Source organism: Dendrobium catenatum, unplaced genomic scaffold, assembly GCF_001605985.2.
Source record: "Dendrobium catenatum unplaced genomic scaffold, ASM160598v2 fragScaff_scaffold_1606, whole genome shotgun sequence".
NCBI lineage: Eukaryota > Viridiplantae > Streptophyta > Magnoliopsida > Asparagales > Orchidaceae > Dendrobium > Dendrobium catenatum.
The window spans coordinates 352452-363939 of NW_021320068.1; positions in this window are offsets into that span (position 1 = coordinate 352452).

Here is an 11488-nt window from a genome sequence, read left to right on the forward strand (position 1 = left end):
TCTCCTAGAGATTATATCTTACACTTCCCCAACCTCTTATAGATTTTACTCTGAGAGGGTATTATTGACCTCATTTTTAATGAGCTTAATTATTTGTATCAAATATCCAATTTCCATACATCAATCATTGAACCATACTTAAAAACCTTAATCAAACTTTGTATTATGTATTGGCCTAATACATTGTCCATTGAAACAAAAATCATCACTTGAAAATCATATTCGGTTGTCATTTGATTTATCACTCGATAATCACCGAATAATTTTTAGTGAAATGATCATTTCAAAACTCTAAAGTCTAGTGATAGGACCAAGCCCAAAACTCCCTTGTCTATAACCTACTTTTGTATAACCTTTCATTTCCTTGAAACCTGACCAAAGGACCATAGATTCCTAATATATCACTTGCATATTGAATAGGAATATCATTAAGGAAGGCATTTCAAGATCTCTAACCCCTAAAACTCAAAGATTTCCATAGGTTGTAAAACTTTCAAATATTTATAGTTTATGTCAATGAATATGACATCTTGTGATTTAGACCATAGAGGCCTCTCCAAACTAATTAAATATGATCATCATCACCAGAATAATACATTAAAATAGCATTGAACCTTGGTTGACTACAAAACCCTATAATCCTAAACATTGAAAACTAAATTTTCCTTAAACCTCAACATGGCTCGGTTAAGCAAAGCTATATTATTGCAAATCTTGACCCAAGTCCTATGATTTTGATGATAAAAAACATTATTAAACTTTTTTACAAATCTATTTCAGTTTACTACATATTTGTTTTTCCCTACTCAATAACATTTCTTGTCCACCGTTCACTTACAACTCCAACCAACTCAAGATTGGATAGACTAGGGTTGAGTAAGTTTATAATTTTAATTTCAATACACTTTTAATTTTCTTGAGTCAAGTCATGTATATGGTGGATGCTATTGTAAATCTAATTTCAGGAAATATAATTTTGATGATAGCAAATATTTATGATTCTTCTTTTTCTTCTATGACTGCCTTGCCTACTAACATTTTAGGTCCACCAGGTTGATTACAAATCAAGCCAGTTCAATATTGGGTAGACTAGGGTTGAATTAGTTTGTAAGGGTTTTACCTTTCCTTGAGTTAATTGTAATTAAGTGGGTCCTGATGCTAAGTAACCTTGCACACACATAGTCTATAAAATTTTTGTCTATTTTTAGTGTTTTCTATTTTTGATTGTCTTTCATAAATCCAAGAATTTCACCTCTGACTATGAAATATGAATGCCCCCAAAATGTAACTCACTGGCCTAAACGACAGCTAAGGATAGGGCAGGGGGATCATTCGACTAATTACGCAATGCAACCTTAATACGCTTCGGCGCACCGGGCGGGCTTATCATTTTTCTTGATTGTTTTGGTGTTTAGTCGAGCTAGAAAATTCGATCGACGAAGAATGCTATGATTATTCTAAGGCTTGGAAGGACTACTTGGAGGATGCTTGGTAGATCGGGTGTCGACCCACTTTGAAATATGAACGAGAGCGTGAAAAAGATTCGATTTTCATTCTGAATAGTAAATCTTTCCACGAGAAGCTCAGCCTTAGACTGCTACGATTAGCTCTTGCCCCGTACCTGGACTGGCTATCTCGAAGCGGAAGAAGAGCAGAGAAAGGGTAAATGAAATCCTTTACTCTCTTTCGAAGCCGGCATCATTCATGATGATTCAAAATCATCCTGAATGATTAGTTAAAAATAGAAATCCTAATTAGGGCATCCTGGATAAGGCGGTCATAATTAAGAAAATCATCTTGGATGATTTAGCATCGTACAGGATAATAGGCTTAAATCAGAAAGAATCAACTACTAGATCTATTTAGTCATATTTTATTTTTAGAAATTGTCCTAGACGATGTAGTGCAATTATGCCTAAATTAATTTAGTAGTTGAAGAAATCAATTAAGGTTTAATTTCTCAATCATATCATCATGATGATCAGTTAAACAAACCTTAGGTTCGAGCTGGACGAACAAAATGATGCTCTTGATGATATATACTGAATTGAACTAAACATCCAGGATTGTCCAAAATTGACCTGGACGATCAGTTATTTTTTGATCATCCAGACATGAATCCAGGGCTAGATGATATTTGTCATTTTGTACTAATTGACCCGGACGATCTAGTTAATTTTCCATCATCCAGACATCCATCCAGGGCGATTGTCTGGATGATATTCAATGACTTGAACTAATCACACAGGACGATATCCTATCATCCTGGATGTTCAAAACAGAAGAACCTTCTAATCGTCCAGACTCTCCAAAATCATCCTGGCTGGTTGAGCTTAATTTGAACCGATCGTACATGATGATCGCTCGATCATCCTGGATAATATTTACTGATTAGTTGCAAATTAGGGCAAATTTAAAGCCATTCTATTTAAGATATTCTATTTTATCAATATGAGATCTTTTGCTACTGTCCCGACCTGAGAGAGCCAAAAAGAGAGGGAGAGTTAGGGAGAGAGAGAGAGAGAGAGGATCTTGTGAGGGGGAGTTTGTGAGGGGTTTCATAAAGGTTGATCCAAGCAAGGATTTGAGTCTTCTTCTCTGATTGTCATCCCTAGTTCCTTGGAGGTTTGAGAGAGGTCTACTTTAGTAATTGATCGAGGTTCTCTGCCTTCTTCAAGAGGAAGCAAAAGGAGTTGGGTTCTCTGCATGCTTCAGGAGGAAAAAAAAAGGAGTTTGGTTCTCTGCCTCATCGAGGTCGATGGAAATTAGTTTTCTTATGGGCTTCTCAACCTTGCTGTGGGCGAAAAAGGAGAGACACTATAGTGCAATTCCCAAAGGAGAGGCTCCAGGGAGTTGATGTAGGTCAAGTTGACTGAATCGCTATAAAATCTAGTGTGTTCTTTCTTATTGTATTTTGTGCATTTAATTTCCGCACCTTAATTTTTTTTGTGGTGATTGTTGGTTTTAATTTAAGATTATGATTTTTGTTTAAAGAATTTTTAAAATAACAATTTAACCCCCTCTTAGTTAGCCTCGGGCTAATTCACAAGGGCTTAACATCCCTGACAAACTTTCAAGTGGCATTAGAGCACTTTCAGATACTAAGCTAAGTAACATTGCCCACACACATAAGGGAGTGAGTTGTTGAGTTAAATTTTTTTTCTATTTTTTGAACTAATCATACTATACGATTTAGGTCATGCTGGATGATTTTGTTTTGGGGAAACCCGCAAGGGGTGTACGCATTAATTAAACAAGAAGGGTTTCATGGTCCTTAAAGGGGACCTTCAACTTATTACTGTTCAACAGAGCTACAAAAAAAGTCTATAAAAAACTTAAAAGCTGAATGTCCCCTAACGACAAAGTACAAATATTCCTAATAATATTATAGGGTTGCAATCAGACAACACCGAAAAAAGGAAGGCCGTAAAGTATCTTTCAGCATACGCTTTCTACAAAAATTAATTATCTTGGCCACAAAATATTTCGTCCACCAAACCTACAATAAATAATGACTACAAATAAAATACAAACAAAGTAAAACCAACATATAATCCAATTCAACTTATTCCAAATATAGGTGTAAGATACCCCTTCAACAACATTATAGAAAAATGTGTTAATAGCCATTTAAAAATTCTCATTCATAAAAAAGTAATTATAATACCCTAAATCACAATAATGAATATAATCAAACCAAAAATTGAACCCAAAAAATTACACCATCATAAGTAACCCAACCAAAATCGAGAAATATAATTGATACCAGTTAAGTAAGTATAGAAACAACCCTTAAACCAAGAGTGATAAACACATAAGTCATGATACTAAATAACATTAACATTATAGATAAAAATGATACACCAGCTGAAGTGAGCAAACCAAACCAAAAAATCAGAAATGCAAACAGTAAGGTCAGTAGAGCTTAGGAATGTAGTAATTATATTGTTGTCATGAATAAAAAGCCAATGCCGCTCCATTCTCCTCCCAAACACATGCTTTCACAGCCAAAACATGCAAAGGATGTAGAAGTAAAAATAACATACTGGCGATGGATGGAAAAGTCCCACATATCAACTGCAGTTAAATAAATTCCATGCCACCCACTCAAAAGCAAAGAATACCAAACATTAAGAGTCTAGATATCACTAACCAATAGGAAATTCCAACTAAACTAGCCACTCCAGCACCAATTATAATGCCAACGAGTAGAACTATCCATAAAGCCAGCAAAAATGAACTCGAAGATATTGATAGAATAAGTTATCCCAGAAAAGTAGACCCTGGGAGAAGAAGAGCAACACATAAGGTTCAAATAAGAATACAAAAAGGTCCAATCATGGTTCAAACCCAAACCATTATTTATGATAGCAGCTTCGAAATCTGAAACATTAATATAAGAAATAACAAGCCATAAGTAGAATTAAAACCAAGACATAAATCAAATCTAACCATAACTAACTAATGCTTATGAATATAGATAAAGCAATCAATAACACTTTTCTCACAAAGGAAAAAAGTAGCCAACATGATAAATCACAATAAAGAGCAGATCAATAACACATATACCCTTCCAGCCACAACCAATTAAAAACACAAGGCAATATTGAAAATTGAGAGTATTGCAAAAAATGACAGCAGGGATAAGATAAATCAAGTTGAAGCCACTCAATAAAGGCCACATAGTAGTAAATAAGAAAACCATAAAACCCACTTACAAAAAATAAGAGCCAATGGGTAAAAGAACATTGCCCATGGAAAAACCAAACTAATTGAAATGAAAATAAGGGGGCCAAATCAATCTAATATAGCTAACCCTCTAATCTCCCTAGGTAAAGAAGTCTTAGAGAATTCAATAAAACCTGATAAAGAATGACCCATTTTAGCAAGGGAATCAGCAACAACATTACCTTCTCGCAATATATGAGTAATATCATAAGTAATAAGAGGAAGCCAATATTTAATATGTCTTAACGTATAAAAATTTTCATGATTGACATAATTGTTACATTTAAGATAATGAATGAAGAGAATTACATCCACTTCAATCCAAATATTAGTGATGCCTAAGGAAATGCAAAGTTGAATACAATAAAGAAGGCTCTCAATTTTAGCTTTAATAGAATTATTAGCAGAGGAAGGACCCGCAAAAGAAAGAATCACTAAACCATTAGAATCCCCAATAGTGCCACCACAATCAGCTTCCAAATTATTCCAAGAGCATCAGTATTTAGCTTGAAACAACCCTTCATATGTTTCATCCAATAAATACCTCTATATTTTATCCCAACCGTATGTGACAAAAAACTCAAACCAAACTCATAAGCAATGTGGGGACAACCGTTAAAGGAATTATCCTTAACTAATTTAGTAACATATAATTGATAATTTTTGTTCTTAACTTTAGAAATAACACTTAAAGTATTCATTTTTAATTTCCTCATGTTTAGAATCATTTCTACTATCCCATAAGGACCAATAAATTATGATAGGGAGAATATTCCTAATATGCCCTATAGTAGGAATGAACCAATCCTTGAGAAGATTGGCAACCAAATTATACCTAGTAGTAGAAAGAACATTAAACATGTTATCAAAGTGCAACCAAACTTTCATGGCAATCAGACCCTAAATGAACACATGATTCATATTCTTAATATAATAACAACATTGACATTTGGAAATAATCAAAAACTTTTATGAATTAAAATAGAGTCCAGAGGCAAATAATTGTGTAGAATTCTCTAAAAAAAGAAAAGAATAAGAGGGAAGAATGCTAGCATGCCAAAAAGCTAAATAGAGAGAATTTTTAGTAAGCCTTTTCCTAATGGAGTTCCAAACCTATTTAAAAGCAAACTTACCATCATTTGAATTATTAAACATGATACAATCCTCATTCTCTAGATGAATAGAAATTTTGAGAATTAAAGGGATAATAAAATCAGGCACATTATCCTTAAGTAAAATAATATTCCAATTACCATTTGTAATAAAATCTTTGAATTTGCAAGCAGATATGGTGTGAGTGTGAAGAAGATTGTCAATAGAGAAATTACTCAACCAATTATCTTGCCAAAAAAAAAAAATTACCAGCTCCCATACCCCATTGAATAAATTGTTCGGCTTCCCACTTAATGTCACATAAGCTATTTTTGTTGAACGAGTCACCCCATTTGAAAGCACAATTAAGAGGATGTTTCCCAACAAAATACTTAGAATTCATGAACTTGGCTCACAAACACATCTTAGCTCTAAAGGCAAACCATAATTTATGAGAAAAGGTAATGATAATATCCATGAAAGTTTTAAAACCTAATCTCCCCTCGTCTATAGCCCCCAAATAGTTACTCCAAGAACCCCATATAATAACACTTTTGTCATTCTTGGAAGTCTCCATTCTATTACAAACATTTAAAGTAGGAAAAATAGTTTGAAGCAAGTAAATGGGAATGGAACAAAGAACATGTTTAATAAGAACAAGCCTACCACAAAAAAAAGGAAATTAAAAGCCCAAGAAGAAAGTTTCTATAAATGATAGTAAAGATATCATCAAATAAAATATGTTTAAAAGTCCAGATTAGGTCGTCAGAACGAGAACATCCCAATAAGAGTAAACTGAAAGGGGCTAGCAAGTTTGAGAATATCATCATCTAACATAAGAAGACAGGAAAGCCTTTTACTATTGATTTTGTTAAGGAGAAACTAGGATCCTTCGAAGAGGTAGATCTGATAAGAACATCACAAAAAGATATAGATTTAGATCTAGGACCATCGATACTTAAAAACCCTTTCAAAGAAGCAACCAGAGTAGAAGGGGGAATACCCCAAGTCCCCAGAACATTAGAAGATGGATCACGCATCATAAAATGAAAAAGAAAATGGCCTAAGGCCAAGTGGCCTTAGGAAAAGAAAAAAGAATGAACACACATAACCTAAACACAAAACAAGAAAAAAAGTAATACTAATTTACAGTAGAAACCACTAAAGTGCACAGTAGGAGCCAAATCACCTAAAAATTGCCTGCCAGAGAAAGAGCTGATGCACATATCATACTAGACAATCAATTAAATAGAAACCCTCATTTGAGCACCTTAATTAATTATGATTGAGGAAACTCATTATATTGTATGATATAGATCATACATGCTGATATGTTATAATTAGCAAGATAGACATTAATCACAATTTAGGTAATATTTCAATATTCAAAATCTATGTCTAATTATATCGTACGATATACATCGTACTATATGATCGATGGCAAGCATACCTAAATTGATCCTATGATTGAGTGTTTAATTATGGTTAAATTATTCAAGCAGATCGTAAAGGGCTAATGGAGATGATCATACTGTATGACCCAATTCCTACATGGGATCATATTTAAATTCCACCAATAATCTAAGAAAAAAAATTATAATTTTTTTACTAATTCTATAGGATGATACCCAGTCTTTGTATGTTACAAAATGATCGTTGAATGAGATAATATTTAATTATCAACTGTAGTACTGTATGTTTAGTTCAATCTTTTAAGCTAATTGTACAAGATAATCGTAGGATAGTATAGGATAATGAATACAATCTATTGAAATGATCATCCAGACAAGTGTAGTTCATTCTATTTGAAAATGTTATTTTAAACTAATCATATAGGATGATCTCATGATCATACTTGATGATCTGAAGTGTTATATTGAAATTTAGGGCTTCCTTGGAGGCTCTTTATTCAAGTTCTCTTATAGTCCTACTGAGTATATTTTGTTATTATCTTATTTTGAGAGGGAGCTTAGAAGAAGAGAAGGACAGCTTTGGGAGAGAAGAAATGATGAGATTCTTATAAGGGGGATTTGAGAGGGATCATAGAGGTTACTCCAAGCAAGGTTTCAATTGTCTTTTTCAAGCTGCTTTCTTGATTCCTTGGTTGATTTGGGGAGACATTCTTTAAGATTAGATTTAGGTTCTCTTCCTACTCCTAGAGGGATTAAAAGGATTCAGGTTCTCTTCCTACTTTAATAGGGAGTAAAAGGATTTAGGCTCCATGCCTTCACTAGGAGGTTGAAAAATATTTAATATACTCTGCATCTTCGGGTTAGTGGAAGAAATTTTTATAAGAGCTTCTCCACCTAGATGTAGGGGCTAAAAGAGGGACACTTAAAGGTTTAGTGCAATACTCTAAGGTGGCCTCCAGGAAGTGGACATAGGTTTGATTTGATTAAACCACTTCAAAATTTGGTGTGTTCATTCTTTTGCTTTTCCACATTTTATATTCCACAATCGTTTGTGATTTTAGTGTGGTTAAAATTTATGATTATTATGAACTTAATATGCTTCTATATTATGGGATAAACTTATTTGTTTTAAAATAGTTAAAAATATAAAAAGATTTTTTTTGCTTTAAGTAATTTTATAAATAACCAATTCACCTCCTCTTTGTTAGCCTTGGGTAGAGCTGTCAATTTTTGACACGACCCAAAACACAACCCGAACCCGACCCGGAAAAATCCGGGTTCGGGTCAACCCGAACCCGAAACGGGTCGGGTTCGGGTTGAACAAATCAACCCATTTTAAAAATCGAGTCAGGTTCGAGTTGACCCAACAACCCGAAATTGACCCGAAAGTGACTCGTAAACTCATATTTGACCCGAAAACCCAAGATTGACCCATTTTGACCCGAAAATCGAATATTGACCCAATTTTGACCTGATAATTATAAATTTTAGGTCAACTTTGGGTCATTCATGTCGGTTCGGGTTGACCCGGACCCGAATCGGGTCAGGTTCGGGTCCAGAAACCTGACCCATTTTTAAAAATGGGTCGGGTTCGGGTTGACTCGAACAGTGCCGGGTCAGTTCCGGGTTCGACCTGAACTCGGCCCGCTGACCCGAATTGACACCCCTAGCCTTGGGCTTGCTCTTAAATGTTTAATAACCTTCACAAACTTTTAAGTCATACCAGAGTGGGATTCAAAAATTAAGTTTTAAATAACTTCTAAAAAATAATTAATTACTAACTTTAGAAATTATAATACTGCTGAAGAATATTCAATCATACGACTATTGTTATTTGAAAATATTCCTTTTAACCTTTTGAAAAATTTACATGTCAACTTTTTTGCAATCTATAGATTTTCATATGTGGATGTTAGTTTTAGAAGGATATTCTACACCTTCACATTTAGTTAATGCCACAAAAATTGAACTTCTTTTTTCTGATTGAAGCATAGAAGATAGAGATTTAACACAACTAAATGAAAAATATTTAAACTACTTTTTTTAGCATTAAAATATAAAGTTAATGTACGTGTATATACTTACATAATTGGAAAAGAAATTTGGGATAAATTATGCATAAGCTATGAAGGAATAAATGAAGTGAAATAATCTAGATAATATATTTTGCTCCATGATTATGAACTCTTTCACATGAAATCTAGTGAATAAATTTCTAAAATATATACCATGTTTAGTTAGATTATTACTTCCCTGCATGTCTTAGGAAGAAAACTTACTAACTATGAAAAAGTTAATAAGATCTTGCATTGTCTACCTACTTCCTATGATGCAAAAACTGTTACTATTACTAAATCTAAAGATATGAATATTTACTTCATTGATAACTTACTTAGATCACTCATTGCCTATAAGCAAGGAGTGAGACAAGCATAACTTGATGCAGGTGAAAAGAGAAAAGAGAAAATTATTGCCTTAAAGGCTAATGATTCCAATAGTGACAATTCTGCACCTGAGGTTAACGATGACATAACACTGATGACAAGGCAAATGAAGAGATTTATTAAGAAAAAGCTAAAATATCATCAGCAATGGAATAAAGGTAAATCTAATAAAAATTCCAAAGCTTCCTCTAATGTCATCTATTTTGATTGCAGGAAGCCAGGGAACATGAAGACTGATTACCCAAATTTGAAAACTCACCTAATCAATGAGAAGAGTGAAAAAAACCTAAGTTCAAAAAGGGTAAGAAAGGTCTCAGGAGGCTTTTTGGATAGACTTTGCTTCAGACTTATCTAAAATTGAAGCAGAAGAGGAGGTAACCAACCTGTGCTTAATGACAAATAATCACCTTAATCATTCTAATCTAGAGGAGGAATGTAAGTTTTCTTATAATTAACTATTTGAAGTTTCTAAAAAAGTCATAATACATATAAGAAGCTGAAGAAAATGTATGCAAGCTTGAATTCTAATTTTTCAAAAATACAAAAAGAGCATGAATGCCTGAGGAAAGATCATTCTACTTTGGATAGTAATTACATGGCTTTATTAGATGAATTTAACTCTTTAAATAAAAGGCATCTTGACTTTACTACTAAACATGATTCTTTGAAAATATCACATGTTGAATTAGAAAATGCATTCAAGGAATATTAGAAAATCTTACATGCAAATTAGATGGTAGTGAGCATGCATTGAAAATTGAAAATTTAATTCTTGTAAGCATAGGAAAATATTTACAAACTCAATTAAAAGCTTTCAAAGAAAATAAAACACCTCCATCACTTGCACAATTGCATAACACACCATCACAATATGCTTTCAAACCTAGGAAAAGGCACCATAACCCATATAAATTAATAAACCTTTTCTTCAAGTTAGATACTTTTCTTGTGGCATACTAGGAAATATTTCCCACACTTGCATTATCTAGCGTAGAATGCATTTAGTGTGGAGACCAAAATTTCATAAAACATAGTATAGCATGTAAGCATCTCATTTTTTAATTAATAAAGTAGAACCCAAACTTGTTTGGGTTCCTAAATCTAAGCTTTGATGATTTTGTAGGAATGCTCTCACAGAAGGCCTCATGAGAGCAAGTGGTACCTGGATAATGAATGTTTAAGGCACATGATTGGAGATGTAAATCAATTCATTTCACTAGAGGCTAGGATAGGAGGCAAGGTGACACTTAGTGATAACACCACATGGAGACTCGTGGGATTAGGTATAATTGATAACTCAAAAATTTTTCTTATTGAAAATGTTTTACTAGAGGATGGCTTAAAACATAACATGCTTAGCATAAGCCAGCTCTATAATAAAGGCTTAAGCATTAAATTTTATCTACCAGTTGCATGATAAGTTTAAATGGAAATATTATATTGTAAGGGAAAAGAATCAATCTTATTTACATGCTTGATTTAAACTATATTGAACATACTTTTTGTCTTTGCAAAAAACTCTTGTTGATTAATTTTGATTATGAAATAAGTGATTGTATCATGCAAGCATGAAAAAACATAGAAAAATCACCCCAAAAAACTTAATGAGAGGTATACAAAAACAAAAGTTCACTAAGGACAACCTGAGTGATGATTGTCTGTTAGGAATGCAAGTCAAATCCTACTTCCACTCAATCATGGATATTAATACTAGAAAATCTTTAAAAGTCCTTCATATGGATATCTTTGGATCAGTTAGTACTGCAAGCCTAGGAGGGAATGTATTTGGGTATGTGATTGTTGATGATTATT